The sequence below is a fragment of the Anguilla rostrata genome, chromosome 12, assembly GCF_018555375.3.
Source record: "Anguilla rostrata isolate EN2019 chromosome 12, ASM1855537v3, whole genome shotgun sequence".
Taxonomy (NCBI): Eukaryota; Metazoa; Chordata; class Actinopteri; order Anguilliformes; family Anguillidae; genus Anguilla; species Anguilla rostrata.
In genome coordinates this window covers 36,198,061-36,211,140 of record NC_057944.1, presented here as the reverse complement: position 1 = coordinate 36,211,140, position 13,080 = coordinate 36,198,061, and the positions used below count along the sequence as shown (strand labels likewise).

Here is a 13,080-nt window from a genome sequence, read left to right as displayed (position 1 = left end):
TGAGGCAGAGGAGGGGATGTTGTAGGAGAGAAGGGTTAGCGTTAGAGGGTTGCGGGGGTTGGGGGGTGTTGGAGGGTGTGTGTGTGTGTGTGTTGGGGGGGGGGGGGTGGTGCACACAACACGATAACACATATATATTCTGCCATGAGTCGTCAAGCCCCCCCACCCCCCCCGCAACCCTGACACATACCTGTTCTAACAGACGAAGCGGGCTTCGGGGTGGGGGAGGATTTGGGATGTCAGCGAGGCAGCGAGAGGCAGGATTCAGAGAGGGGAAAGTGACGGCTGGAACCCTCAGTGACGGAGGCTGTGGGTACGGCAGCCACACGACTGAATGCCTATTTTCTCTTTGTAGCAGCGGCTGAACATCACCAAAATGTAAAGTCTCAACTCTTAATCTCCTCAGAATGCTGTAGCTCAGCTGGGAGGCCCGTCTCTGATGGCTCCGAACCTCGTGCGCGTTCATGGACTGTAAATTTGGTGGACTTCGCCTCCCCAGCTTTTGTTCTGGTGGAAAAACGGCGCGACCACAAGCTGTCCCGCCTCACGCATTTTAATCAGCCAGAGGTCTGAGCCCAGGAGGAAACGCGCAGACTTCACCTCTTTTCATTTGGTCCCGCTGAAAGATTGCATTGTGGACCGATTCTCCTGCCTTCTCCCCCTCCCTTTTCTCTCTTTCTCTCTCTCTTTCTGTCCTTCCCTCTCCTTTCTCTGTTTCACTCCCTTTTTCTCTCCTCCATCCTCTCTCCCTCTTCGTAGTCTTTCCGGCAGTTTCTTCCACCTTGGTGACCACTCTGTGCCTCATTTACTGGAAGGATTGGAAGCACTTTTGAAATGCAAAAACCTCCCCCCCCCCCGTACTTAATTCTGTCAGGGAGAACAAGAACAAGAAAGACACTGAAGAAAAAAAGGATTAAATAAAAAAAGGAGGAATCTCCAATTAGATGATTTAGAGACACCCCCCCACTTCCCCTTCCCCTTCCCCCTAGCTGCTTGCCCTCCCTTGCCAATCCCACTGTTCCGTGCTCCTGTGACGCGGTGCATTATGGGTCATTAATCTGTCTCTGTGCTCAGGGTCCAATCAGTGTGGCCCTGGGGCTCGGTGAGTGCGGAGTGCACCTGTGATGTCATAATGGACTCTCTCCTTCTGGTCACTTACTCTCATAGAACACGGCTTGGCTTGAGAGACTGCATGGATCTCCCATCAATCCTTTCTGTCTTAATCTAAGTGAGAGAGAGAGAGAGAGAAAGAGGGAGAGATGGCTAGAGAGACCTGTGACTGCATGAATCTCCCATCAGTCCTTTCTATCTGAATCTGGGAAAGAGAGAGTGAGAGACAGAGAGAGAGAGAGATTGAGAGAGAGACAGACAGAGACAGAGAGATAAGAGATAGAAGTCAAAGAGGAAGAGCTATAGAAAGATGGCAAATCAAGTGCTTTGACTCACTGGAGGGAATCATAATGAAAACATGATGAAGGGAACACAGTGTTCCTCAGTGGGTGACTGGGCGTGTAGGCACACGACTGACCCTTCTAGCTGTAGCACGCTACTTGGGGTTGGTTCATTTGAAGGTCCCATACATTGTCATCAGTAATTCCTCTTTGGGAGATGACTCAGGTCAGCCAAACCCTAGATAAGTGCATGTTGTTTACCCCAGATGACAAAGCTGCCTTCTGTCACGGAATTCTTGTGTCCTTCATCAGGAAGTTGACGCGGATTAAGCTGTTTGTTCTTGTTCACTTGTCAGTGTGAACCATTAAAAGTGGATTTTTAAGAACATGCTTCCATTAATGGCATACGAGTGTTATTTAACGGGTATTTAAAAAAAATTTTAAATAAAGATTGCTTCTTGGCAATATGTTGAAGAATTTTGATTAGATTTCAATGCATCGTCCATGCTGTACCAGATGGTTCAGATATTCTTTTGTGTGTGGTTTCCTGCGGAACCAGAAACTGGATATGTCGGAGAATCCGTGGCTGAGTCGCTTTTGTATCTCTACCGTCTCCCTGCGAATTTAATTGCTTCATCAGCAGTTTTCCCCCGGCAATGTCCCGAGGCTAATTCTGTCACTGATAGAGAGGAGGCGAGCTTTCAAACAATGCGCTTCTCCTCCGCTTAATTAACCAGGAGGTGACCTTGAAAGTTCTCATTAAGGACCTGCGGTTGGAGACGCCCCCGCGTTAGTGAAGTAACCACGGCGAGCGCACTTCACGGTTAAATGAAAGCGCGCTTCACCGACGTAAGAGGAAGAGGCTTAGGCTTCCTTTAGAGCTCGCCTTTGGTGAAAACGTTTTGCGGTTTCGTTCGTGTGCTTTTTGGGCTGAGGCGGAGTTTACCTGTAGTTGTGTTTCTGCCTCTCTACCTGCGCGTGTGCCTGACGCTGGCTGAGGGAAGTGCGTGGGTTCCTGTGTGGGTTCCTGAGTGGGTCCCTGAGTTGGGTCCCTGAGTGGGTTCCTGAGTGGGTTCCAGTGTTGGTTCCTGAGTGAGTTTCTGCGTGGGTTCCTGAGTGGGTTCCTGAGTGGGTTCCTGTGTGGGTTCCTGTGTGGGTTCCAGTGTTGGTTCCAGTGTTGGTTCCAGTGTTGGTTCCAGTGTTGGTTCCTGTGTGGGTTCCTGTGTGCGTTCCCATGGGCAGGAGCTCCTGCTGCATTGGTGGCTGGCGAGTGTGCCCCATCTGCCTTTTATTCCCCCCCTCCAGAAAAACTGTAGATGCAGTAACAATTAACGTCTGCTGCCTTACAGCGGTGCGTCTCAGGAATGTTTTGCTGGTGAGAGCGTCCGGGTATCTGTTTCCCAACCGTCCATTTATCATAAACAGCATTCCTAGCATCTGGCTGAAGGGCCCTGGTGAAGCTCCTCGTTGCTCATCGCGTCCCTGCGCGCTGCTGCGGTTATGCTGTAATGTGGGGGTCCCGTTCTCACGAATAAAAGGCCTGATTGCCCCGCGTGCCCGCTGGCCAGACGCTCTCCGCCCGAAAGCTCCAAATCGCCACTTTGTATGGGTTTTTTTTTTTTTTTTTTTCCCATTCCCTGGCCTCATAGTGCTGTATGAAACCCAAGCCTTACTTCAGCCTCTGTGTGTGTGTGTGAGAGAGAGAGAGAGAGTGTGTGTGTGTGTGTGCATGTATATGTGTGTGTGTCGGTGCTGTGATTGGACAGCAAGCTGCACCTCGTACACCTCCTTGATGACACGTGCCACGGTGGCAGGTTAGGGTGATCCTCGCCGATGTCCATCATCGGCCGCCCTGGCGAGTTTGGGAAAGGCTGGCCCAGGCGCTCCTGCCCTGGAGGCCGGCTCTGACTGCTATGATGATTTGCGAGGGGAGCCCGTCCCGCTTGATACTCTAGCGCTCCTCTGCGCCCGTCTGGATCCAATTCCTCAGGTGCGCCAGGCTCATCGGGAACATCTTGCTTTAATTCGGGAGTTGAGGGGGACCTTGTGAACTCCCCCTACCCCATCTCCCCCCCCACCTTCCCTAAGGAGTTACCGGGGTCTCTGGAAGCACTTCCAGCTTTGCTAAGCAGGCAGCCCAGGGTGACCTTTTGTACGTCCGGATCTGTGTGCTAGCAGGTCAGGTAAACGGTTTTGGGTGAAAGACGCCACAGAGTATTTTCACCCGGAGTCTTTACGTATTTTTGTGTCCTGTTCCTCCTCCGCGCCACGAACCGCAGATTTACTTTTGCCCGTCCCGCTGGACACGCGGCCTCCGCCCCGAAGCGTGTGCTTACCCCCCTGTTCTTTACTAACCTCCCTCCCCCTCCCATTATCCTCCCCCCCACCCGCCCTCCCGCGGCTTCACAGATCCACAACCCCCCCCACCCCGGAGCACCAAAGGCTTCGCTCCCTCCGTGCGTTTGGGTGTTCCTCCCTTTGAGGTCTGCTGGTCTGAGTGTGTCCGGGCGTCTTGCACAGGGGGGATCCTGATGTGCCACAGTCAGCGAAAAAAAAAAAAAAAGAAGGGGAAGAAATGTCAGATTGCTGGAGGGGGGCGTGTCCTGAGGGGGTGATTGGCATTAGCGAAGCTCTTGTGAAAGGGTCGGCTAATTACAGAGCAACCGTACAGAGGCCTCTTCACAATTAATTGACGTCTCCTGACACAATCGCATGTAGATGCCCTCCTTTTTTTTTTTTTTTTTGCCTTTTTTTCTTTCTACGTTTTTTTTTTCTTCTTTCTCATAAAGGGTCTGCAAGGTCAAAGTGTTTGGCAGATGTGCAGCTTTTGGGAGATGGCCTACCTCTTCATGACACGGGAGGGGAGGGGAGGGGAGGAGGGGGGGATAACCTAGAAAGGATGAATACTAGGAACAGGAACTAATAAATTTCAGAGGAGGGGAACAGAGATGGATGGATTAGCTTGGAGCGGAGGGTGGGTGTTGGGGGTGTGGGGGGGTTGGGAGGGATTCCTCTACACAAGTGCTTGAGAAGGACTCACAAATGCTGATCCAGGAAGTGCAGTGCAGCAGGGCAAGAAAGAGAGAGAGAGAGAGAGAGAGAGGGAGGGCATGTGCCGGTGACACGCATGCACACGCATGCTCTGCTCTCTCAACGGACGCATTCCCATACGACACACAACGCAGCGCCGCACAGGATTATGGGACATGCGCAGTGCGGGGCCATAGACGCCGCTGCTTTAACTGACCTTGCACACGTGTGTGTGTGTGTGTGTGTGTGTGTGTGTAGCTGGTGGTTTCTCAGACTGGGATGCGTGCGGTCCCTGGAGGTGGGGCAGTACTGTGCTGTGTGAGCTTCCCGCCTCCTCTCTCTTTCAGTCAGATGGAGGTGTGTTTCGGTGAACGCCGCCGCAGAAGCACTGTTATCGGTGGGATGCTGGGAGAGCCCAACACCCCCCCCCCCTCCCCGCAGTCACGGTGCCAACAGATAGGGGAGGGGGGGGGAGACAGCTTGAGCTGAGCCCGGCTCTCTCAAGCAGCCCTCCGGAGTAGGAAATGTCTTTTTAATGCTGGTCCGGGCTCACTTCACTGTGGATGTCTCCAAAAAAAACCTGCCCCCAACCCCCCCCCCCCCATTAATGTGCCCAAATATTTACCATGCCCTGCAAGGCATGCACTAATTCCGTTTTCCAGACTTTTATTTATTTATTTTTTTAATGGCGCTGTTCTGCTTTGTTAAACGCTCACCACATCCCATCTTCCCAAGTCCATTTGCCCCCTCCGCACCCCCTTCCCCAGGCCCATTTCCCCCCCCCCCTTCCCTCTGTCCCCAAGTGCTTGTCTTGGATCGGCATCCCTGGAAAGTACCAGCTCTGTTCAGTCCCAGACCAGCTGGAAATGTGCGCTCATCTAAACCGCCTTCAGTCCAAATTACATCCGCTGCTCAGACCGTCCATTTTGGTTTCGTTCTCCTGAAAGGAAATCGCATCTTATGCCTGTGCCGAAAAAAAAAAACACAACGGGATCCTTTAAGAACATTTACCGGAGAATTAAAACATAAACGGCCTCGCTATTTCTAGAACTTTTTTAACAGTCTCTAAAAAAATTTGTCTGTTCTTCGTCAGTATGGAAGACTGTATTTTTGTATTTGAGGGTACGCATTTGACTGTTCATGTAGTCTCCCACAAGATTGTGCAGTTAACAGGCGATAAAAAAGGCAAGCTTCTAGAAGGTTCTCTGAGGAAAACGCGCGTACGTCAGCACGCTCGCGCAGCGAGTGCGTTTGCCTCGACGGCGGTGAGGAGCGTTGGCTTGGGCTCTTGGGGACGTTGGAGGCCACGCCCGGTTTCGACTTCGGCGTCGGGTTAGAGCAGTGCTTGGCGCGCCCTTGAGCTCGTGCTTCGCCTGAAAGGCTCTGGTTACGCGGGCCTTGCTAAAGCGGTAGCAGGAAGGCAAAGATGCGTGGGGGGGGGGGAGAAAAAGAAAAAGAACACGGGTGCTGTAAATCAGTCTGGTTCAGATGAACACAGATCGTAATATAATACTGCAATAGCGACACAACTGAAGTGCATCTGCTATCTCCCAAAAAGCATTTAAAAGGCATTAGGCTTTTTTCTTTTTTGGCACTTCTCGGCTCGGCTGCTCTTTGGCAGCTCGACAGACCTTTTGTTTTCGTTGGCACGGGGCCCCCCCCGAGTGCCATATTTCCCCCCGCGGCTCGGTGCCAGCCCAGCGCGCCCGTCATGCGTGCCACCCCCCCGCACCGCGTGTCACAGGTGACAGGAACGCCAGCGGCGAGGGGGGCGTGACCTTGGGAAGTGCGGCACTGCGGCTGTCCTATCAGGACGCAGAGGGGTGTAACCTTGGGAAGTGTGGCTCTGCAGCTGTCCTATCAGGACGCAGCGAGGGGGCGTGACCTTGGGAAGTGCGGCGCTGCGGCTGTCCTATCAGGACGCAGAGGGGTGCGACCTTGGGGGCGTGGCCTTGGGAAGTGCGACCCTGTGCCTGTCCTATCAGGACGCAGACAGGTGTGACCTTAGGAAGTGCGGGACTCTGCCACGGGCCGACGCGCACGTGGGGAGAGGGGCTTGCAGGGGCTCATGGGTAATGGCGCTGCCAAGCCACGAGCTGCGTGGGGGGGGCCTGCTGGTTTTTGGGAGATGGCGGTGCGCTGAAGATGGACTCTGTGCTGAAGGAGTGGCGTGTGTATTTTATCTGGGCCTGGGGGGTGGGATTTCAGCATATGCCTGATTAGATTGAGGGGGGCATGGTGGGGTGCCGTGTTTTATCTGTATAAACTACTTTGTATCGTCAATAGTGACAGAGGAAAATACAAAGATTTCTGTGGTACCATGTCTTTTTGTGGACTAGAAAAAATCAAGCTTTTTCAAAAATGAAACGCTGGTCGGTACCTTGGGGAAAAGGTGATCCTTTTCATTAATAATTATTATTTTATTTTATTTATTTTTTAAACAAACCCCCTAAAGGCTGACCCCACAACAGCTTTTGTTAATCTCTGTACGTGAGTGTGAATCCAGTGTCAGGGGGAGCAGCCATTTGCATCCTCTACTCTAGCAGTAAATGTTCCAACATTTTCAATTAGGCCTACCCTGCACAGCCACTCTCCTGCTGACTGGAGAGTCTTTGATGTGTCAGTGAATTCTCACTGGTCAACACTCATTCAAATCTGGCTCATGGAAGTGGGGGAATTTAAATGAAAGACACTTTTTTCACGCTTCTCACACGGTCCCAGGAGATTCCCCCGTGGATTTATTTCTGAATCTCCGCTTCACACAAACGCGCTTGCTCTGAAGTCTGGCTGTCCACACACAAAAAAAGAAACTGCCAGTTTAATGAAACGTATGTTCCTCTCGTGTGCGTATCCGCTGAGCGACGCCCGTCTTGCCAGCGAGGCCTTGTTCTCCCCTCGAGATCGGCCAGAGCCAGATATAAATATTCCCAGGCAAATGGTGCAAGCGCGAATTGAGCGTCGTACCAGGGAGAGAGAGGAGAGAGAGAGAGAGAGAGAGAGAGAGGGAGAGAGAGAGAGAGAGAGAGAGAGAGAGAGAGAGAGAGAGAGACAGAGAGAGAGACAGAGAGAGAGAGAGAGAGAGAGAGAGAGAGAGAGAGAGAGACAGAGAGAGAGACAGAGAGAGAGAGAGAGACAGAGAGAGAGACAGAGAGAGAGACAGAGAGAGAGACAGAGAGAGAGACAGAGAGAGAGACAGAGAGAGAGAGAGAGAGAGACAGACAGCTTCCGTATCCGTATGCGGGGTGTTCTGTTCCGAACATTCCGTCAGTCAGCGTTCCGAGTGACGTTCCTGACAGCCCGCGTGACTCTGATTGGCCCTAGCAGTCCCGCGGTTAAAGATATTCCCGTTGTTTCAGAGAGGCGGTGTAATAATGAGATTTGGACTTTATTTATCCTCCCGGGGGGTGTGGGGGGGGTGTGGAGGCTGACCTTTCGCCCCTCTCCTGGTACGTGACGGGCTTTATTTCCGCGCGATGACATTTTGCGGACGCCGTTCGGCTGCGTTGGGAAGCCGCCGTCCGAACGCTCTCCCCTGAGAACGCCCTCCTCTGGAACAAAACGCCCGATTTCTCCTTCGCTGTCGCTTTATTTCATGTCTTTTTTTTTTTATTTAAGTCTTATCGACATCCTGTTGCCAGCTCTCCTTCCACCTCGCAAATGAAAACAAGCTGCTTCCAGTTTCCTCTCGCGGTACCGAGCGGCCGGGCCGCCGTCTCTTCGAGTTAGGCCTCCTCAGAAGAGCGCTCTTTCTTCCGGGCGGCGCTGCCAGCATCCTCCAGCTCGCCGCTTTCAGTTAATTAGAGGCGATTGTTGGGATCCCCGGCTCGATTCGGGCGCGCTCATTGTGTTTGTGACTTATCTTCGCCAACAGCTGAATGCATTTTGTGGATGTATAACTCGAGTATGTAAATAAATCTTTCCACCCCCCCGCTCCCCCGCCCTAACTTCCACTGTCTGCCTGGTCTGATTATGCTCAGTGTAATCCGTTGCTGCAGTTCTGGTGTCTTCTGCCGAAGTTCAGTGTGTGTGTGTGTGTGTGTGTGTGTGATAGTGGGTTTGTGTCTGCATGTGTGTGTCTGTGTGTGCGTGTGTGTGTGTGTGTGAATGTCTGGAAGAAGGCATACTGCTCCTATTGTTCCTGCTGCGGTGTGGGACCACCGTAGACGCCGGACCCCGCTCTCCCAGCAGACCCTTCTCCTGGGCCGGGTCGGTAACCCAAGCGACCGGCTCCGGGACCGACAGCGTCTCTGGGGGGCTGCGGGCGGTCTCTGGGGGGCCCACAGGCGGATCCGTTTCACAGCTGACAGAGCGAAGCGGGTCGGCCCTTCGGCCCGCCTCTGGCTGCCCCCTGGGGGGGCCCCTCAGTCTTCACCTGAAGGCAATGATGGGCTCCCAAGCTCTGGCTCCGTGTGTGGGGTGGAGGGGGTGGAGGGGTGCTCAGTATAGCCCCTCTGTGAGGGCTCCTCTACCCTTCAGAGAACCTCCTGCTGAATGTGTGAATGAGTCATGGTGAAGGGGAACACTGCACACCCAGCGAATCCACATTTATCTATTTACTTATTTACTTATTTATTTATTTATTTATTTTTGCGCAAAGCACTGTAACACATGGTTGTGTGTGTTTGTGTGTGTGTGAGAGAGAGTGAGTGAGAGAGAGGGAGAGGTAGAGAGGTTTTCTTGCAGTATGAAATGAAAGAATAGTATTGAATTAGATTTGACAATGACACAAAATGGAAGGAAGTGACACAAGAAAATACATTTTTATTCAAGATGAATATATTTTCAAAATAAACTAATTTATACAGTGAATTAGATATACTCAGAATCTATCAAACTGAATTTCAGCAGTACATAAATTTGCCGTGGTATTATGCTAAATCCTGTTTAGTTGAACCATTAAAATTTGGCGACATGGTTGCCCTAGGGTGGAGTCCAGGGTTGTGATGTCTCGTGTTAGAGGCTGTAAGTGATAAACTTGAAACCATATCATTCCACTTGCATTAGTCATGAAATCCTATTCCTCTTGGCCTTTTGAAAAGCAAAGAATAGTTTTTCTTTTTTTCTTAAAGTACATGCAGGCTTTTATCTGCATGAACTCCATCCAACATTGTAACCTAATGCACTGATTCTTCTCCAAATGTTTTTTTTTTTTAAATTTAATTCCAGTAGTCCAACACATGACAACTCAAATTGGATAGTCCCATACAAGTTGACATATTCAACAGTATAAGTTACCTGGCAAGCACTTTGAAACAAACACCTCACATGTTGGCAAAGTAGGACTGATGAGCTGTGTGTGTGTGTGTGTGTGTGCGTAAATGTAGTGTACAAAAAAAGAGTTTGGTATCTTGTATTAGAATCTTTGTTGTTAATAGGGTGGTTGTCTGGTTATAGTCTTTTTTTCTGCGCGCTGTTGTAGTTCAGTGGTGTCAGGTAAGCTCTTGGTACCGAGGCCTACATTTCAGATCCTTCAGGCACTGGGGGACTGAGATTGCGGTTCTCAATGAAACACTGCTGAGGCTGTGGACCTCTTTTTTTTTTGCCTTTGGGCCACCTACTTGGGGGTACGTGTGACAAAAATAAAGCTGAATAGAGGGACCGCGGCGGGACGGGGGTGTGTGGGGGGGTTGGATTCGGTTACTCCAGCCGCCCTCCCCTGTGCGGGCACACACACACACACACACGGTCCTGTGATCTGCTCCTCGAGTGCCGAAACCGATACCCCTGTGTAACACACACACACACACACACACACACACACAAAAAGCCCAAAAAAAAGCGGGCAGCGTCTGAGGGTGACTGGCACGGGCATTCACGCCCCGCATTCCTGGGCGGGACGCTGGCGCTGAAGAGGTGCCGGCTATGGTTTCCCCTTTTTATTACCGTTTCGGGTCACCTGATCGGAGGGGATTACCTGCGGTTACCTGTCTGCTCCTTTTTAATCTTTTTTTGGGCAGTTTTTTCTCTCTGCGCTTCCCTCAAATGTGTCATCGGCTGTGAGCAGGCCCCGATCCACCTGGGCTGGAACTCCGTCCCCGTCTCTCCGTGCCACCCCCGCCTGCCCCCCCACCCCCACTGCACTCTCTCTCTGGCTGGGATTAAGGCTTCCCCCACCCCACCTCACCTGTTTTTTCTCTCCCCCACTTACCTGTTACCTTATCTGTTGGCCAGGGTTCACTAGGAACGTAGTGATGACTACTGTATAATAAGACACTATGAAAAAAAAATTATATATTAAAAAAATGTGTTGTAAAGCAGCATTTAGTTAACCCTCTCCATGGTCATGTGGAAGACATGTCATATGACACCAGGGAAAGCAGTCACATTCAAACCCACCTCCCTTCATTACAGGCATTTAGCAGTCATCTTATCCAGAGCGAATTACATATCTTTTTACATAGCACTTACATTGCATCCATTTATACAGTTGTATATATAATGAAGCAATGCAGGTTAAGTACCTAGTTCAAGGGTACAATGACAGTGCCCTACGGGGGAATCGAACCTGTGACCTTTAGGCTACAAGACCAGTTTCTTACCCGTTATACTACACTGCCGCCCTTCTTTTGGGGACGGTCGTCTCCGTTAAGCGCGCGGCCCCCAGTCTGGCCACCAGGCCTCTGCAAGCCCAGCTGAGCGTGTGTGGCGGCCGACGCGCTGGAGGAGGATGTGATGTCACAGGAAACGCCCATGAGCCCACGCTGTGCACTGTGGCCCTTTACGCCGGTGCACGTTACCGCCAGCGGCCTGTCTCCCTGCCGTGCCGCCCCCCCCACACCCCCGCCCCCCCACCGTGCCGCACCCCCCCCCCCCATGCTTTTATCGCGACCGTAAATCCTCCCCGGCTCCCGTAATCTCAGATTAACGGCATGAAAGATGGCGGCTGGACCCCGCCCGTGTCTCTTATCTCACCGAACGAGGACCTGTCACGGCCCCCTGGCTCCGCCGGCCGTTTGAAGGGGTGGGGGCCGGGGGGGGGGGGCAGGAGGGGCTGTTTGTCACTGGGACCCCTTCGCTGTCGCGCAGGATCCCATTGTGGAAGAGACGACGGGCTCTATCTGCCCTGATAGGAGCTGAGCCGCATGCTGCCAGCGCGGCCTTGCATTCCCGCGATAACGTCGCTGCTTTTATTAGCGCTTAATGGCCTTGGATGGGCTCTACCTGGGAGTCAGGAGCGGGTGCGTTTCGTTTCGCCCTCTTAATTGCCGTTCTTGACAGCGAAAGGTGGCTAAATGGGGAAAAAGTGGCTGAAGAACGCTCTCTGGAATGGAAGGCGGGCGTGAGGCACTTAACTGGTGTTTTTACCGGGGGGAACAGGGAAGATCTTCTGATTGAAAGCGGAATGGAGATGAAGGAGTCGTGTAGGCCGGTGGTATGCGCCACAGTTTTCTTTCGTATTACGAGCCGCCCGACGCTATTTGTTCATCAGCACACTGATACACTCACATACATCGTACTGGTTGCAGTCTTGTGTGTGTGTGTGTGTGTGTGTGTGCGCGTGTGTGAGAGACAGAAAGAGAGAGAGGGAGAGAGAGAAAGAGGAGAATACCCATTGGCATAGTAACGCCCACCCTCCCTGTGGAAGGCTGCTTTATCTACAAAAACCAGCAGCTAAACAACTATAACACACAAAAAACACAGACACAGACAGGCATGCATACAAACACCACACACACACACACTCACTCTCTCTCTATGTCTCTCTCTCACACACACACACGCACTGTCACCTCAGAACCAGGAGGAAAATGTGAAACATGGAGACAGACAATCGCGAACAGGATGGTTAGAGCGGTTCTTCTTGGCCCCTTGTGATAGCAGACTCCTCCCCCCCTCTGCCCCCACACCTCACCCCCACACCCCCCCCCCCCACACCACGCCTGGGCCAATGAGCTCGCAGCAGTGCGGGACTGGCACACCAGCGCCCCGCCTCCCAGTGAAACCCAGCTTCGCGGGGACGGGCGGTTGAGAGGAGCTTTTTTTTACGTTTGATGTCGACGGAGTCGGCAGAGCTCGAACCGTAATAGCTGCCGGGTGTCTTTCCTTCTTTTTTCTTTCTTTCTTTCTTTCTTTCTTTCTTTCTTCGTTTCTTCTTCGCCCTTTCGTCTGCTCTCGCTTTTCCCCCCCTCTCTTCTCTGTGCGGATTATCGCGGCTCAGTGTAAATTGTAATAAAAGTTTAATATGTATGATTTTGCCTTGGGGCTACATGGGTTTTTAATTGCGAAGGGCAGACGTGCCGTCTGTGGAGCGGAGCGGCGGCTGGCTGCTCCCCGCTAGCTTCGACGGCACCCCCCCCCCCCCATGCCCCCCCCCATGCCCCCCTCACCCTCCCCGCTTCAGCGCGGCATCGATCCACAGGCCTCAGACGCGTTTGCGCTGAATCTATGACACCATTGAGACCGGGGAGGGTGCCTCTGAATATTGATCAGCGTGTAAATTACGGTTTTTTTATTTTGTTCTCTCTCCCCCCCCCCCCCTGCTCTTAACGGCAGGCCTGACAGCAGGACTGTTTGCACAGCTCTTGTTTGGCGGTGGTTTAGCGAGCGTTTGAGTGATTATTGCTGGCACTGATGGTGACGGATGCGCGTTTCTGAGCACCCTGGGAAAGGGGCGTGGCTTGTCTGAAGCAGGGTGATGAAGACGAGTGATGCCGAAGCA

At 52.3% G+C, this 13,080-nt stretch overlaps 1 protein-coding gene and 1 long non-coding RNA gene across 2 annotated transcripts in view; both read left to right on the top strand.

The window, feature by feature from the left end:
* Positions 1 to 8,348, top strand: part of LOC135236396 (uncharacterized) — a 23,605-nt gene extending 15,257 nt beyond the window's left edge. The window contains exon 2 of the long non-coding RNA XR_010324575.1: positions 8,037 to 8,348. This is a non-coding gene — a long non-coding RNA (uncharacterized LOC135236396). The remainder of the gene's footprint in view (positions 1 to 8,036) is intronic.
* The window catches only part of robo1 (roundabout, axon guidance receptor, homolog 1 (Drosophila)), a 434,162-nt gene that overhangs the window by 244,310 nt on the left and 176,772 nt on the right, over positions 1 to 13,080 (top strand). The window lies entirely within an intron of this gene.